Source organism: Mastomys coucha, unplaced genomic scaffold (assembly GCF_008632895.1).
Source record: "Mastomys coucha isolate ucsf_1 unplaced genomic scaffold, UCSF_Mcou_1 pScaffold9, whole genome shotgun sequence".
NCBI classification, from domain to species: Eukaryota; Metazoa; Chordata; class Mammalia; order Rodentia; family Muridae; genus Mastomys; species Mastomys coucha.
Genome location: NW_022196915.1, coordinates 45,498,305 through 45,517,323, shown reverse-complemented (window position 1 = coordinate 45,517,323; position 19,019 = coordinate 45,498,305). Strand labels below are relative to the sequence as shown.

Below are 19,019 nucleotides of genomic sequence, written 5' to 3'. Positions count from 1 at the left end.
GTGTCTTTGTTTAGTTTCTGTTTCCATGATCTGTTCATTGCTGTTGAAGTCTCCCACTATTATTATGTGTGGTGCAATGTGTGCTTTGATCTTTAATAAAGTTTCTTTTATGAATGTAGATGCCCTTTGATTTGGAGCATAGAGGTTCAGAATTGAGAGTTCATCTTGGTAGATCTTACCTTTGATGAGTATGAAGTGTCCCTCCTTATCTTTTTTGATCACTTTAGGCTGAAAGTTGATTTTATTTGATATTAGAATGGTTATTTCAGCTCGTTTCCTGGGACCATTTGCTTGGAAAATTGTTTTCCAGCCTTTTATTCTGAGGTAGTATCTGTCTTTGTCACTGAGGTGGGTTTCCTGTATGCAACAAAATGTTGGGTCCTGTTTATGTACCCAGTCTGATAGTCTCTGTCTTTTTATTGGGGAATTGAGTCCATTGATATTAATTCATATTAAGGAAAAGTAATTGTTGCTTCCTGTTATTTTTTTTTATTAGAGTTAGAATTCTGTTCATGTGGCTATCTTCTTTTAGTTTTGTTGGAAGATTACATTTTTGCTCTTTCAGGGATGTAGTTCCCCTCCTTGTGTTGAAGTTTTCCATTTATTATCCTTTGAAGGCCTGGATTTGTGGAAAGATATTGTGTAAATTTAGTTTTGTCATGGAATACTTTGGTTTCTACATCTATGGTAATTGAAAGTTTTGCTGGGTATAGTAGCCTGGGTTGGCATTTGTGTTCTCTTAGGGTCTGTGTGATATCTGCCCAGGATCTTCTGGCTTTCATAGTCTCTGGCGAGAAGTCTGGTGTAATTCTGATAGGTCTGCCTCTATATGTTACTTGACCTTTTTCCCTCACCACTTTTAATATTCTTTCTTTGTTTTGTGCATTTGGTGTTTTGACTATTATGTGGCAGGAGGGATTTCTTTTCTGGTCCAAACTACGTGGAATTCTGTAGGCTTCTTAATGGCTTGTACCTGTTTACCTGTCTCCTCTATATTTCTTTAAGGGAGTTATTTATGTCCTTCTTAAATTCCTCTATCACCATCATGAGATATGATTTTAGATCCAAATCTTGCTTTTCTGGTGTTTTGGGGTATCCAGGATTTGTTGTGATGGGAGAACTAGGTTCTGATGATGCCAAATAGTCTTGGTTTCTGTAGGTAAGAATCTTCCATTTGCCTTTCGCCATCTGTTGATCTCTGGTGCTAGATGTTCTTCCTGTTTCTGGCTGGAGCTTGTTCCTCCTGTGGGTCTGTAAGCTTGTATCATCACTTCTGGGAGATCAGCTCTTCTCTGGTAAGAACAGTGTGCAGAGGGTTGTGGATCAGCTGTCCCTCCTGAGTCCTGGGGTCAGAGCACTCCCTGGAGGCAAGCTCTCTGCTTGTGGGAAAAGTGCACAGAGGGCCATGAATCTGCCTTCCCTCCTATTTGTAGATGGAGGTAGAAAGGATCCTGTCCCAGCTTCCCTGCTCCTTCTGCAGCTTGTACTTCCCAGCTGGTCCTGAGTATTTATGTTTTATATTTTGTATATTGTTATGAATTAGCTTTAATAGATAATCACACAATTATGTGTATCATTTATATATAAAGTACAATAACGCAACACACAATATAATAATATAGTTATATCACCTATAAAATATGTATAGAATTATTATATATATATGTGAATGCCCATATGTGCAAGCCAGTTGCTGTATTCCTGCTTCATTATGGAGTTCATTATCATGAATGTACCTATAGAAACATAGATCTGTATAAAGACCAACAATACATTTCTGTGTTTCTAACAAAATGGAAAAAGAAATATCTTTGGTCATTGAAGAACTCTTACTAGGTAGTTCAGGCCCCCCTAAGACAAGATTACTTAAATTCTCACCCACATTCAGAGCTGAGGTCTGAAGGTCTGTCCCTACATGGAAAGAAGTAGCAGTCACTAGGGATGAACAGCCAGGGAGTTGATGGTGAGGCCTAGGGGACAGAGTGGATTGTAGCAACTGAAATGAAGAGCTACTTCTGGCTTAGGAAACTCTTAAGGAGTCATTTCTCCATGAGAAAGGAAGGAGAACACAGAGAAATGCCACGGCCCCAAGGCCCACCATTAAGGATGGATGATAAAGATGCTATTGGAAATGGGAATGAGTCCAGAAGAAAGTGTAGATCGGATGAGACAAGAGAGTGGAGACAAGAGAGCTATTGAAGGACCCTGTATCACCTATCAAGAGGAATGATCAAGTGACTTAATCTATATTAGAGAGATTCTTTTTTTTTTTTTAGATGATTTCATCATGTTGATCTTGGACTTACTATGTAGTCCACACTGGTCTCAAACTCATGGCTTCTTTGCCTCAGCCTCCCCTGCACCCAACCCAAGGGCTGATGGAACAGGTTCAGAGAATTTAGTAATAGTAAAATGAGCCACTGAATGGCACAGTGATGTAACTCCTCACTTGTCTTCATCAGGGTCACCTATGGAGCTCAATTTGCCCATTACAAGCAGTAATAGGAGCATAAGTTAGAAATTAGAGGGTCTTGGATAGTAGTTGTAGTTCACAGATATAAAACTATAGCTTCCCAACATTCTGGAAGCAGAGATAGGAGGATTACGAGTTGCTGTTTAGCCAGCACTACAGTGCGAGAGCCTATTTCAGAAATAAACATAGGACCAGGGGTTTTCACAAACCTAGGAGAGATCGAAGACACTGAAGGGGTTTGGAGCCAATCTTAGCTAAATTTTAAGGCTTGAGATGACTCCAACTAATAAGTACATTGTGACAATAACATTTTAAATGAAATATTTCCCCCCTTATAGATCTACAAGTTAGCCACAATGGAAGTGCCTCACACTTCCTCACATTCATGGCTTTGGATATCTAGCCTAGTCCTTAGATTTAAGAAGAGTTGTCAAGTCTACTATAGCTAATGTGAAAACTGTCAGCTTCAAAATGACATCACAGGTTTCAGGACAAGTATATATGTGTGTTGGGAATGGTATATGGTGTGGAGAGATACTTTGGAGGGAAGCTACATCCCACAGGTATACAGCAATGGTAGAGGGTTGGGGAGAGAGGAAGACTATGGAAGAAATCTGCACTGTGTGATTGGCTCAGTCCCAGGAACTGCCACAAGAGACCTTTTCAAATCACATGTCACTTAGTACAATATACAAGGACAGCTCAGCAACACAAAAACAGTGAGTCAGTTATTCAAGGACACTTGCCTGACATACCATCTCACAAATGCAACATGATGAAAAAGTCTGCAGTAGCTCTAAGTTGTTCATTTCCGAAACACCACTATGTACCCACCCATCAACCAGAGCTCAATGTCAACTCTCAATTAAGTGCTAAGTGTCAGTATGCAGTCTTTCAAACATCTCCTGTAGCATTTCTTACTAAAATAGAACAACCCCAGACTTCTAGCCTTCCCTCTGTGCCCCCCAAAAGCCAGCAGCTATCCTGGCCAGAGCAAGTGTGTCCTTCATTGCAACCCTACTTTGCCTTATCCAACAAAATCAAAACAACTGTTCAAATGAAGATTTCTCTCTACATTTTTGTTTGATGACTTTAGCAGTGGGTAAAGTTGGGAGATGGACTGACAGAGAAACTAGACACTCAAAAGCCGTAGCCAAAGGTTTGGAGCTTCTTGCCCTGGTATTTCACATGGAAGCCGCAAGCTATAAGGAGTACCAAGGCAGTACCAAAAAATTAAGAATGGCACTCAAAATGTGGTTAAGTTAGTTAAGATTATGTTAGATAATAAGACTGTAATAACATAATTAAAGATTGTGATTAGAAATGAAGGTCGGAAATATGAAAATGTAGTTTGAGTTGAACAAGCGCCATTTCTGAGATTTCAGGCTGGCTCCATTCATGATGTTCAGTGGAAGGAAGTTTTGTTTACTTAGCAAATTTGAGTATGGCGGAGGAAGCTTCTACCTACTGGGTATTATAGAAGTTGTTTTACGTGCACCTGCAAGTAAGGTTTATGGCTGAGTATGGAATGTCAACACAGTCATCTAGAGGACAGAGACAATGGTGGCTACCTCAGAAGGTGCTTTGGAGGCTTCAGACCTATAACCTCCTTTGTGAACTTGACTAAGTAGTTGTTTATTCTAAGACTCAGTTTCTATGAAAAGGGATATGTTACCTAGGTCATTTATTGGAGAAAAGGAAATGGAAGTGACCAAAGCTAAATACCTTGTTTATTCGACCTTGTGCAGCACATAAAGAACTTGTAGTACTTATAATAGAAAATTCTTGGTGGTGTGTGTCTCTCTGTGTGTATGTGTGTGATAAAAGCATGGTAGACCTGTGCATTAGTCAGTGGTCTATTTCTGAGAAGAGACATCATGACCATGGCAACTCTTATAAGAGAAAGCATTTAGTTGGGGCTTGCTTATTGTTTCAGAGGTTTAGTCCATTGTTATCATGATGGGGAGCATGGTGGCACACAGGCAGACATGTGTTGGAGTAGCGAGAATTCTACATCCAGATCTGTAGGCAGAAAGAAGAGACTGTAGGTTTGGCATGGGCTTTAGTAAGCTTAGTGACATACTTTCCCCAACAAGGTCACACTTCCAAATCCTTACAACAGTGCCTCTCCCTGGTAACCAAGTATTCAAATCTATGAACCTACAAGGACCACGACCTGCCAAGTATTTATTGTAATGACATCTACAGCAATGGCCAAAATTAAGGCTCAGGACCTGCATGGCAAGAAGAAGGAGGAGCTGTTGAAACAACTGAACAATCTGAAGGTAGAACTGTCCCAACTTTGTGTCTTCAAAGTGACAGGTGGTGCAGTATCCAGGCTTTCCAAGATATGCAAATCCATCACCTGAGTTCCCACTGTCAGTAACCAGACTCAAAAAGAAAACCTCAGGAAATTCTACAAAGGCAAGAAGTACAAGCCCCTGGACCTGCAACCCGAGAAGACTAGAACCACTGCGCTGCCAGCTCACCAAGTGCGAAGTGAAGCTGAAGACCAAGAAGCAGCAGCAGCAGAAGGCGTGGCTGTACCTACTGTGCAAATTCTGCAGTCAAGGTCTGAGACGACAGACAATAAGTGCAAGACTGACTGGCAAAAAAAAAAAAAAAGTCATAGGGAAACCCATTTTATAGTTTCATATGTATGCACACACACACACACACACACACACACATGTATATACACAAATTTCCATATAAAAGACTTGATTGGAGTTTTCCTACACAGGCAGTAATGCTCCTCTCAGAAGCCATAAAGTGCCAAACAGAAAGCCCAGAGCCAGGTGTGGCCTACTGTGATGGTCAGTTTTTGTCAATTCAATACAAACTAGAGCCACTTGGAAGCAGCCAACTTCAATTGAAGAATTTCTTCATTTGAAGAATTGTCTGATTAGCCTATGGGCATGGCTGTAGAATAGGAGGACCTAGCCCATTGTGGGTGGTACCACCCTGGGCAGTTAACTAATGTAGAGAAATCACAATGGATCAAAGTGAATAGGTAAGCCTCAGTGGAGTGCTCAGACACAAACTGGAGATCTATATTGGCCTCTCCTCAAGGATTAGGGCCATTAAAGGAGAGCGAGTGCTGGACTGTGAAAGGCAGTCTGTGTTCTGGTTGAGTGAGGCTTACTCTGAAGACCTAACAGAAAATTCTACAAGGGACAGAACAGTGAACTATGCCCCCAAGACATTAGGCACCTGACACCAAGAGCCCTCCATTATCCTGTAGATCAGTCACACAGACAATGCCCCAAGCTCTTGGTATTGTGGCTGGACTCCACCCCTACAGTCACCTGACTAAGCCAGGTATGCCCAGCTCCACTGTTACCTGGCAACAGCAAGGTACCCCAGTTGCCAAGCACTTTCTTCTCCCTGTGGTAAACTGCTAGATCTCTCCCCCTGCCCTCCTCCCTTTGGCCTCAGGCCAGAGTCCACCTGAGGGTATGTTCTCAGCTCATAAGGCAGTCTGGGATGTCTGAGAGTGAGAACCTGTCGTCTCTTGCCTCTGTGTGGCCCAGGGATCCCCAAAATGGCTTTTCTGTGGTACCCAGCAGTCTGTGGTGCCTGAGAGCCAGAGCCAAGACTGATCCTTCTCCATCCCCAGAAACAAGGTTCTGCCGCCTGTGAGGCCCATGAGTTTCCCCAGCAGTCTCCTAGAGCTCTGGCAGGGCACCGGTGCCCTCTACTCCTTATTTCCCCACTGCCCGATGCCCCACAAGTGGCCATACAGATTGTAAGAGCCAGAGTTCAGGCGTGGCCATGGTGAAACAGTGCCTTTTGGACCTTACAACAAACATGACTGCTTCTATAAGATGAAGCTGGACTACATTTGCTTTAGCTACATTTCCATTGCTCTGACAAAAGATCATGACCAAGACAAGCTATAAAAGAAAATACTCTATTAGAATTATGGTTTCGGAGGTTTAGAATCCTTAATGGTACAATAATGACATGGTGGCAAATAGCTGAGAATTCACACCTTAATACAAAACTAGGAGGAAGAGAGAGAGAGAGAGAAAGAGAGAGAGAGAAAGAGAGAGAGAGAGAGAGAGAGAGAGAGGGAATGAGAGAGAGAGAGAGAGAGAGAGAGAGGGAGGGAACGAGAGGGAGAGAGAAAGCCTATCCCCAGCAACATACCTCCTCCCACAAGGCCACACCTCCTAAACCTTCCCAAACTGTTTCACAAACTGGGTATCAGCCATTCAAACACGTGGGGAAATAGTCTTATCCAAATCACCATAGTGTTCTAGCTTGAAAGGGGAGGAGTTCCCCTAACTGAAGAGTCATGAACACTTGATGGTTTCCAGGGAGAGTCTGTTCTTTAAGCACATGACTCTTGTAGGCTGACCATGCTTCAGTGGATGGCCCCACACCCATGAGTACATACATAGGCAGTGCAAATTGGAGTCCGTGCATCACTAAAAACCAGAAGAACATGAAGTCGAGGGAATAGTTATAGGATGGGTTAGAAAAGACTTTGGTATCTATGTAAACAAAATATATTGTATAAAATTCTCAAAGAATTATTAAAATAGTAAGAAAGTGAAAAGAAGCTCCTCAAATGAGAGTTTAAAAATATTCCCAATAAGTCACCGTTGGGTAAGAAATGACTGAAGGGACCAGTATTTGACACAAGACAGCCCAAGTCCAAGTTCTCAGAATAAAGGAGCTTTATTTGTCGCAGAGAGACAAAGGCAGGAGATAAAGGATGAGAAGAAAAAAGGAACAAGGGAGAGGAAGGGGTTGTCCCAGAGGGAGAAAGGCTTGTCTAAGGATAGAGAGTAAACAGACATGGCCCATAGGCAATAGTTTATAAAGGTAAAGGTTTATAAAGAGAAAATACTGTGTTATGAAGAGGTGTTTAATTTTGATCAGGCATGTTAATTAGGTGAGTCAAAAGAAAGCTTTTGATTGCTGGACTATAATACTTTGATAGCTCGACCTTGGGACCTCCTCAGCCTCAGGAGGAGGAAGTGGCCAAATAAGGGAATAGAGGCTGGTGGCTAGCTTTACAGATGTGATCTAAGAGTTTTTAGCAAGGCAGAGGGAATGGAGTCATGTTTGCCATGCTCAGCCTTCAACTTTCAAACCACATGTAAGAAGGAAGCATGTGTATGCTCTCATGCTTTCATGAATTTTCAGTAAACACGTCAAATGAAAATAGCTAGCATGTCCCGTGTAGTTTCTACTGGGAACTGTGTAGTGTTATCAATTCAAAGACGAGGCTGTCCTCATGCAAACCATTAGACTACCAGGAGTGAGGTGCTTAGGGATTGACAGCACTTGTCACCAACTCTGGTGATCTGAATTCCATCCTGTGAGACACAGTGGAAGGAGAGATCTGACTCCTGCAAGTTGTTTTTGACCTCTCATGTGCACTGTGGCATGTGAACATGTGTGCTCATGAACATACATACACAAATTGCTCCATAATCTAATGCAAAGTTGTCCAGCCCTGATGACCATCATTAAACCTTCCTCCAAACTAGTTATTTTGTTTATACCACTGATGGGTCAAATACCCTCTCAGAGCTAAAAAGCCATGAAGATCAAGTCTCTTGTGAATTGGCTTTTGATCAGCCTTGTCAGTATTTGACAAGTATACTTCTACGAAAACGTTTCAACCAAGTTGAAACGCATGTTTAATAAATGTGCCCATTGATTCATTGTTTTATTTTAGAATCTGAAACCACTTGGAAATTCCTTGTATGAAATAAGTGACAGTAAGATGAGACAAGAATATACATGTATCCAATCTGGGCCATAAAGCCAAGAGGCATGTTTGATATTTATCCTGCTGGGGCTGGGCAAGCGCTAAGGGTAGGTGGACAGACAGAGAGGCTGTAGGATTTTTGTGAAGCAACATCTGCCTCTAATCACATAAAAGACAAAATGACAGGGACATTTAGTGATGGGATTGTTTCTCTGCCAATGTTTTACTTAGGACGTCTGTCTAGAAATAAAAGCAACACAAAGCCTGTTCCATCTATGAGAAGCAACTCCGGGCACACAGTTATGTGAAGAACGCACTTAAGTATCTGCCTGAAATCTGGCACCATGATCAAGTCATTCAGAGCTCCTGACACTGATGCTTGCTCTTCTCCTCCAACTTCTTTAATCCACAGACATTCTTTGCATTGCTTGTGCATCAGATGTCCTGGTATTGAATAAAAATCAAGATGGTAATTTATGGACTGAGAAAGCCAGTGGACATGGTTCCTTCTTGTATTTATGCACTGTGTCCCGGGGCCTCAGACCATGCCTCCACGTACTTATCTCCTAGTCTTCTTCACTCTTTCCTTCATGTGGTTTAAAAGATTTTACAGCAAACCCTAAAAGTAGCATGCTTAAAGGATTTAACCAAGAAATAATTAAAAATGGAATTTAATATTGGAGATAGATCTTTCCTCCCTAATTGTATCCATGATATGATAAATGTATATTACACACTCCCAGTTCAGATAAGTAAGCAATATAACATGCCCTGGGCTGATTTCCTTTGCCTTTTTATTATAATGGCAATATTGGACAATGATGAACATTTTTGGAAGTTGAAAACTAATATCCAGTTGTAACATGGCAAATTGTGATAGAAAAAGATTACAGAATATTTGACTCAGGACACAAAATCAATAGCTAGTATTGAGAACAGCCTGAATTTTTCTGATAGTGCAGAGATGTAATCATTCAATTAAAAAAAAAAAACACAGCTTAAATTTAACATATACTTTTAGCTTGTTATCTGTGATTCAATATATGAGCTTGAAGTACTAAATTCATGGTTTGTATCTAAAGAACTCAGATAGTTTCCATTCTCCTTATTATTCTTGAAAAGTTTATGAGCATTAAAGTTCTGAAATATAAAATACCAAATCACCCTGATTGCCATCTGGTCTTGCAGAGAACATGCTTTTTGTGGCTATCTTTCTCGACATGCATGCCCAAAAGTGCTGTGGGCTGGTTGCTGGCATGTGCTTGGGCCCACCAACCAGCACAGAGGGAAACAGCTGTCCCCCTCCATGACCACCACCCAGCAAGTCCCGACCCTCACGTTTGAGTGTATTTTGATCGTGTATAACGAGATCAAAAGAAATGTTGGAATGTTTCAGTGATAAGACAGATTCCTTCTGCTCCAACACATTTTAAAATTGCATACTGTGTCATGGAATGTCTTAATCTGTATATACAATTGAAGAGTATGTATTTATACAAGCGATAAAAACAAACCCAAATAATATAGTTAAACACAACTCTAGATTTACTTAAAAGACTGTGATACTTAAAAGGCAGCTTTATTTTTATTGGAAAAATGGTATTTGACTATAAATGCAAGCTTCTTTAGCTATAAAGAGAGGAACAGAGAGAGATATGGTAAGGGAAGGAATTTCAGGTGCATTTACTGTGTCAAGGAGGGAGTCTTTGAGGAGATTCCTGATGGAAGGAAACACATAGTACCAAGATACCATGATGTAGGTCTTAGCTGTCTATAGTTTTAAAAAGCAAATATGAATATATGAATATATATATATATACATATACACATATACATCTTTACTTTTTAAAGTATATATTTATATAAGGTATAAAAACTGGCAGGTATTTAAAGGTAGAAACAGCTTGAGAAAGCAATGAGTAACCTCAGAGTTCAAAGTCATGGAAACATCAGATGCCTAATTGTAGACGGCCACAGAGAGATGCTTAAGTTCTATGGAAATGTTAATTTTTCTTATCTGCTGGGAGACCAATTCTCTCTCTCTCTCTCTCTCTCTCTCTCTCTCTCTCTCTCTCTCTCTCTCTCTCTCTCTTTCTCTCTCTCTCTCTTTCTCTCTCTCTGTGTGTGTGTGTGCTTGCACATGTGTGATATCATCATGGCTACAGGGATGGATCTGACTTACAGCAAGGGAATAAAGACAGACATATGGACACTCAAACTCATAGCAAAGCTGGGATTGGGTGGACTGGGATCTCTGGTGGAGAAGCCTGAGCGTTGAAGGCCAGCTCTGACAGTGAGTTCAGTGACCCAAGGAGGAGATGTGGGGTCAGTGACTAATGTAAAGCAGGCACATACTTGCATACATGGTGAATGAAGAAGGCTCCAACAACTTTATTTTCTCCTCATAGCTCATATCCCCTGGCAAAATCCTTGAAGCAATAAAATATTACAATGCAGTCAGGTTCTATTTTTCTTTACGTAAATGATTACAAGTATAAGTAAAAAATAACATGTTCCCTAATACCCTTACATGATTAAATGTTTTACATATTACAGTGAAAAACAAATTCTTCCCAAGGATCCACGTACATTCATATCGAAGCAACTTATTACAGATTAGCAAAGAGTAAGTAAGCAAGTGAGGCAGTCATCTCAGACAGTTCTTTTACTGGCAGACTGTATTTTTGTGGTTATAAAGAGTCATTTCATTTATCCATCTAAAAAAGTAATCTTACAAATAATCTTAATCCCAAATCTAAACTTCCTTATATAAAAAAACAATCTGACTTTTCTACTTAAAGTCCTCAGGGTGCACACCTACTCATTAACAATTTTTTATTAGGAAGCTAAGGGCATAAATAGGTACAAGAAATTAGTCATAGCCTTTGGTCACCAACTCTTCTTTAGCAAGAAAGGCATGTCAACTAGTAACTGGGCTGCTTTCTTGTCCCCTGACTTCAAGGAGTCCCTCAATAAACTATCAAAGGTGTGTTTTCTAAACTTTAAATTGTTCCTCAAGATTTTCTAATCGAAGCCATTAACAAAAACATCTTAACCTAACTTTACTAACAGTCGCCATTGCTAAATTCCTTCTAAAGTTGGTGGAAGAGTCATTAATCTGCTCTAGCTGCAATGTTTGGAAAAAGTCAGTCACTATTATTGTAAGTCCCAGTGGCACTGCCCAGTGAGGGGCTGGAAAACCCTCTAGAGTTTTCATACAACTCCCAAATTGCAGGGGATGTGGTAAGGCAGGAGGGTAATAAGCAGAGCTATGCTCAACATCTTGAGGCCCTCAGAAAACGAAATGTAGTCCTGCGGCTCAGCTACCCATCGTGACTGTGCTAACCAATGAGCTGTTCCGAAGCTGCTTGCTTTGCTGTTCCTCTCACATGGCCCCTGACACATCAGTAACTCAGACGCTCAGCACGTTTATTAAATAGCGTTGAACAGGGATATTGCATACAGCGGAAGAGGAGGCAGGTTATTATATACAGGTAAACAAATGGCAGGCTTTATGGTAGACATGTGGACTTAGGAAGCAGGTTTAGCTCATCTCAGTAGGAGTAGTTTCTGGAGGGAGCAGCTTCTAAGCTGTAAACATCAAGAGGGTGAGAAAACTACGCTGGACATTTTCTGCACACACCATCAACCTCCATCCACACGTGGGCCAGACAAAAGCATTTCATATCACTGCAACCCTTTGTTGCAACCTACCAATGTAAAGACCTACTGAGTGAAAGGACAGCTTTATTATTCAACAACAAGAACAACAACAACAACAACAGACAATACTTTTCGAGTAGCTGTGTGGAAGTCTTTCTGTACCAAGTACTTTTCAACATCTTGTGACTTGACCTTTCCTCCCAGGGCTGGGCTGGAGTTGACACGCTATGGTGGGTACCCAATTTAAGGAAGAATGGAGACAATCCAGGATGGAACTCTTTCTCCCGTCTTAGTTTCCAGTATGGGCTCTGCAGAATAGGCTTCTCTTCCGTCTTTCTTAAACGTGTCTTGATATTTTGTTCTTAGTGGTTTTTTTTCTTCACTCATTTATCTTTCTTCTTCTTCTTCTTCTTCTTTTTTTAAATTGCTGCCCCGGAGAATTATTTGTCTTTATTATGAAGATATTTTTCTTTGGTCTCTCTTACATTTTGCACTTCAGGCAAGTGCCTTGACTGCTTAGCATGAACTGCAGCCCATTCATCAGAAGACAAATGTCTTCCTAAGGAAACCTAGCCACACCTCAGTTAACTCAATAACTGGGAAAATAGTTTGCTCAGATGATAGATTTCATTTTAACCGTGTATTCATCTGCTGAAATGGTAAAATTGCCTGCAAGAAAGAGGGATTTATGGCTACTACCCTCCCAATGGCTAAAGGGATTTTTATCCGTGGAACACTCGTTCATTTGAGCAAAGTTTTATGGGTTGATCGCTTAGCCTTGTACTTTCAAAAATATTTTCCTAACCACAAAATTTTAATCTAGCAACCAGATGTTAACCATGGTGTCACGCCTTTTAAATATGCTACATTAAAAAAAGATGCAAATACTTTCCGGTGTCAGTGCCCACTTCTAAAGTACTAGGAAACTGTCCCTCTCATTGTCATGACATAAAAAAATAAAAGCTGGAAAAACTGAAAACCATTGGCTTTTCTTAGATGTCTAAGAGCATTGAGTCATTAGGAAAGACGATTACCACCTGAAAGTCAATTCTAACGGATATGCTTACCTGTGGCAGAGCTCACTGGAGTTGCCAAAAGGATCTCTTAGGCTGGACTGTAATTGGAAGGACTTCAGGATGCTAAATTTATAGAAAGTCAATAGAGTGAAGAAGCTTTGCCTCATCTAGTTTAACTGAAAGAATGCCAGCAGGTTCTCATGGTAGGATCCAAGAAAAATCACCTCGTGTCCTTGGCACCAGGAAAAGTGAGCAAAAACGTTTGAAACATGCCCAGTGTGTTTTCCACGACCGAGGCTCACTCTCTAGTGAGAGTTCATAAGAACCCAGCTTACCGAGAGGGAAGGACAAATGCCCGATTCCAACCTGTGCTGGCCTTGATGTTTCTCCTAAAATGAAGAGGTGAAAATAGTAAGAAATTTCTGTAATAACCGTAGCTCAGGGACACAAAGAGTTTGAGACTGTAAAGTTGTAAAAATTTAAAAATGTAGACTACTCCTCATTAGCCCTTCTAACCACTGAATAAACAGGATGTAAACAGAGTGAAGTTGAAGATGATACAAGAGGGAGCTCTGTTTCAGGAGTTCCCAGGGACACCCCAAGACCAATGGGGAGAGAAAAGTACAGATGTCAAAAGATGGGCTAGCTTCTGATGCTAGACACTGAAAACAGGAAGTGAAGACTGGCCTCACCACATCAATATAAAATACCCACTGTCATTCAACTAGCCTGGTTATTTAAGTTCTTACTCAATACACGAGTCTGAGTCCACCTTACAATGAAAGCTACAAGATATTCTGAGCAGGCAGGCAAGCAAGCAAGCAAGCAAACAAACAAACAAAAACAGTTGAAATGACAAAACATTAGAACAAATCCCAGGAATGAAAAAAAAAGAGATAATTCATATACTAATGGTTTTAATGTAAAATGTCAACAAAGGGTAGAAAAGAGAGAGAAAGTGAGATGAGGGTGGGAAGAAGGAGAGAGGAATTTTGGGAATCTAAACCCACCATGACAGAAATGAAGAATCTTCATCCTTGGTGGGATACAGCTGAGAAAGAGTGAATAGTTCTCAAACTAGCAATATTCTCACTAAAATATGACTAGGGAAAAGAGTAAAAATACAGAGCTTAAGGTTCAGGAGCCGTGAGAAGATTTTATTTTTATTTTTAGCTTTTTATTTATTTATTTTTCAACAGTGGAAAATCTATATACATGTTTTATCTTCCTAACATCAGTAGATGGATTTAGAACCATGTCCGTATATCTAGGATCATAATGAACAGAAACTTAGCAAAACTCAAGAAAATGGAGACTAGGAGATGCAGAGAGAAGCTGGACGGATTTCTGGAGGGGCAGGAGCAAGAGAGTCCCTGGGTCAGCGGCAGACACAGAGGAGCAGTGTGGTGACTGGAATGGTTCCATCTTACTCAATGGAGAATCAGGTCAGGCTTCTAAGACTGCTTCCTGTTGCTTCACTTACACCGAGCAGGATGGTGCTACGTGGTTGTGAAAACACCTATAGGAAACTATCAGAAGGGAGAAAAACTGTGACTGAATATTGACCCAACTGAAAATGTTAAATTCCCCCAGCAGCAGAGAGGATAGAGATAGAGTCAGTTACATGGGGTGATGAAGCTCGGTGAAACAACACATCCATAACTGTTAGTCCTAAGTTCAATCCTTGGGAAGAGAAAATGACAGGATCCTTACAGAATAACTCCCTTATAAAATAGAATTTTAATCATGACACTTTTGTGTAAGGTACTGTAGAATTCTCTAAGCCATACCTCTCACACTTCAATCAAATTCTAACTCTCTAGGGCAAAGGGAGGGACATATGGAAATAAGCACCTCAGTTATGTCAAAGTTTGGCCCTGTTGAACAACTTACTTAACCTTATATGAAATGATTTAAAAGGGCTTAATTTGCCTAATTTTTAAGTTAATTAGATAAAAAAATAGAAAATAGAACCACTCAGGCACACCACTTCTGTAGCAACATGAAGTGAGAATACATACACATTTACAGCTGCCATTATTACTTAAGCTGCTTTCATAACAGTATTTAGTCACATCATTTATTTGCTATCATAGTAGCATTTACTTCAAAAAGATTGGTTGGTAATTTAGTCTGACTTGGAGTTTTCTTTTAAAATTCAGAGTAGGATGGAGAACTAGTTATTAGCCTATTTCTAAATAGCTTGTTTCTTGACACAAGAAACCACAACGTATGTAAGCCTATTCTTCACACTTTTAGAAGGCATCCTCATTTCTTTAAAGTTAGGACTATTCATGGCTCTTCTGTTTGTTTTTGGTTGTCTTTTGAGGCACAGTCGCATATACCTTAGACTGGTCTCAAAAATCACTACCTAGACAAGGATGGCCTTGAACTTCTGATCTTCTGCCTCTGTTCCTCTAGTGCTGAGAACACAGGTGTGTGCATGGTCATCAGAGCTGGTCTGTGCAGTGATGGGGTCAAACCCAGGGCTTCCTACATGATAATTCGGTCCACCTTGTTGAAGGTGATGCAGATTTCAGGAGACTAAGTGATTCTGAGTCTGAGGGGAAGTCCAATGGCAAAGCAAATAAGTTCGTCTCAACCAGGACAGCCGGGTCCACCGCCGCCGCTGCCACTGCCGCCACTCCCCGAGGTCTCAGCGCCCCAGCTCCTCTTCTCTTTCCCATCTCACTTACTTATTCCTTTCTTTAAAGAAACAAAAGCTAAGTTCTCCAAAGTTCTGCAAGTCAGAGTTTGTATATCTTTTTAAAAGGCTATAGTTATAAAGTTTATAAACATTGCATTTTCATGAAAGAAATGTTATAAGAATAAGAAACTTTAATTCTGAAATGTCAGAATTTTTAAATTAACTAGTTAATTTACTTTACACCAGTAACACAGTTTGTGATCCCTCTTCTCTGCCCGCTCCTTTCCCTGCTTTCTCTCCTCCCACTCTTCCTCCATTTCTCTTCATTAAGTGGCAGGCCTCCCATGGATATCAACTCGCCTTAACATATGAGGTTTCAGTAAGACTAGGCACATCTTCTACTGAGGCTAGACTAGGCAGTTCAGTATTGGGAAAGGGTCCCAAGGCAGGCAAAAGAGTCAGAGACAGCCCCCAGTCCCACTGTTATGAGTCTCACAGGAAGACCACACTACACAGCTGTTACCTATGGCAGCAGGCCTAGGTCAGTCCCATGCATGTTCTCTGACTGGTGGTTCAGTCTCTGTGAGCCACCATGGGTCCAGGTTAGTTGATTCTGTAAGGTTTTTTTTTTTTTTTTTTTTTTTTTTTTTTGTGGTGTTCTTGATCCTTCTGGCTCCTATAATCCATCCTCTCCTCTTCCACAGGATCTACCTAATATTTGGCTGTGGGTCTCTACATTTGTTTATTCCTGTTGTGGGCAGAAAATTGGAGCCCAGAGGATGTAGTTTATGGCTATTGAGAGTACTTCAAGGGAAGTTGATGGGCATAGGGCATAGAGTGGTAAACTATGTATCTTAAAATGTATGTGTTTTTTTTTAAAGGGACACTTAAAATTTATTTTATTTCTTCTCATAAATTAATTAATTTATTTATTCACTTTACATCCCAGTCTCTAGTTGCTGCCCCCTCCATTCTCTCCTCCCAGTTCAACCCTTACAAGCCCCTCCCCATTACTTCCTCTTCTCCTCAGAGAAGGGAAGGCCCCACAGGAGTACCAGCCTGCTCTGGGGCATCAAGTCACAGCAGGACTAAGCACATCCTCTCCCACTGAGGCCAGACATGGCTGCATAGCTAGGAGCAAGGTATCCAAAGGAGGCAACAGAGTCAGAGACAGCCCCTGCTCCAATTGTTAGGGGACCCATTTGAAGGCCAAGTTGAGCATCTGCTATAACTCTGTAGGAGGCCTAGGTCCAGCCTCTGCATGCTCTTTGGTTGCATGGTCCCAGGTTAGTTGACTCTAGCTAGGTCTTTTTGTGATGTCCTTGACTTCTCTGGCTCCCTTAATTTCCTCGCCCCACCCCCTCTTTCACTCTTTCACAATTGAGCTCTGCCTAATCTGTGGGTCTTAGCATCTGTTTTCATCAGCTGCTGAATGAGGCCTCTCAGGAGACAGTTATTCTAGGCTCCTCTCTGAAAGCCTAGCAGAGTATCATTGATAGTGTCTGGGGTTGGTTCTCTCCCATAGGATGGGTCTCAAGTTGAGCCAGTAATTGATTGCCCCTTCCCTAAATTTCTGCTCCATCTTTATCCCTGCACATCTTGTAGGCAGGACAAATTTTTGGTTGAAGGTTTTATGGGTGGGTTAGTGTCCCCCACCCTCCACTGGAAGTCTCGCCTGGCTATAGGAGGTGGCTACTTCAGTCTCCACATCTCTGGCTGCTAGGAGTCTCAGTTAGAATCACCCCCATGGACTCCTGGGAATCTCCCCTATCACAGGTCTCCAGCTCATTTCAGAGATGCCCCCCCCCCATCGATTTCTCTTCTCTGCCAGCCCTCTTCCCCCAACCTGGTTTTCCCCACAACTTATTCCCACCTCCCATTTCCCTCCCCACCCCCTCTCCCACCCAGATCACTCCCTCCATCCAGGTAGTGAGATTCAAGCCTCCCCCCCGGATCCTCCTTGTTTCTTAGCTTTTTTGGGTCTGTGGATTGTAGCATGGTTATCATGTACTTTATAGCTAATATCTACTTATAAGTGAGGACATCCCATGTGTGTCTTCCCTGGTATGGGTTATCCCAATCAGGATGATATCTCTAGTTCCATCCATTTGCCTACAAATTTCATGATTCTCAACAGGGGAATTTCCAATGGCTGAGAAGCACTTTAAGAAATGTTCCATGTCCGTAGTCATCAGGAAAATGAAAATCAAAATGACCCTGAGATTCCATCTTACACCCCTCAAAATGGCTAAGGTCAAAAACTCAAGTGATGGCACATGCTGGTGATATGGAGCTATGGGAACACTTCTCCACTGCTGGTGAGAGTACAAACTTTTAAAACCACTTTGGAAATCAATTTGGTAGTTTCTCATAAAATTATGAATTGCTGTACCTCAAGACCCAGCTATGCCACTCCTGTGCATATACCCAAAAAGATGTTCCACCATCCCACAAGGACCCTTGCTCAACTGTGTTCATAGCAGTTTTATTCGTAATAGCTAGAAACTGGAAATGACCTACATGTCCCACAACTGAAGAATAGGTAAATGTTGTACATTTACACAATGAAATCCTACCCAGCTATTAAAAACAAGGACATCAAGAAAAAATGTATGCTTTTTAACTTGTCAAATACACTGCAATAAAATTTATAAAAATAAAAAAGAAGAAAGATCTTAAAATCAATAGCCTACACCTTAAAGTATTAGTTAAAAGGAACTTTAGGAAATTAAAGATAATATTATTTTACGTCCTGTGAAACTGTTAACACAGACATTATACAAGATAAAAGAGAAGGCTATACCATAGGTCTAATTATTTTTCAAAGAACTTGGGGCAGACGACCTCCTTGCAGCTCATATGCACTATTGGTGAGGATGCAGAGCTCAGGGTTTAGGGGACCAGGATTGGAGCTCACACACAAATTCCAGCTGCTTTCCTACATCCCAGAAAGGGACCTCCAAAATTTGTAGCTGAAAACCAGAGAATGTTTAGCTGTTATTCTAACCAAATTCATATAAAACCCATGCATGAAAAGATACAAAAGTCTAATAAAAGAAATTGAGATAGATATAAACAGAAGGTGAGAAATTCCATGTTAAAAGATGGGAAGACAGACTGTCAGGAGGACATCTGCCCTTCTCACCTTGACCTATGCATGAAAAATGCCTACCCCATTCACTACATGCACCTCTTTCTCTTTTTTCAACATAGATAGTACCTTGGTATGTAGCTCACAGTGACCCAGTACTACCCAAGGGCTCTAGTGATCCAGGAACTGTGGCAATCCACCTTCTTCAGACTGAGTGCTGATTATAGGCTTGTGTCAGTATTCCTGGCTTATATTCAACAGTTTTAATTTACTAGCTGACTGTTTTGCAGGAATTAACCAACCTAAACTTTGTATAGAAAGACTCGAAGTAGCCAACGAAGAGGAACAAAGCTGGATGCTACACTTCTTTTTTTTTTTTTAACTTTTATTGCATTATGATG

At 41.0% G+C, this 19,019-nt stretch overlaps 1 pseudogene; it reads left to right on the top strand.

Annotated features, from left to right (window-relative positions):
• Positions 1-4,683: 4,683 nt before the first annotated feature.
• Positions 4,684-19,019, top strand: part of LOC116084158 — a 56,877-nt pseudogene continuing 42,541 nt past the window's right edge.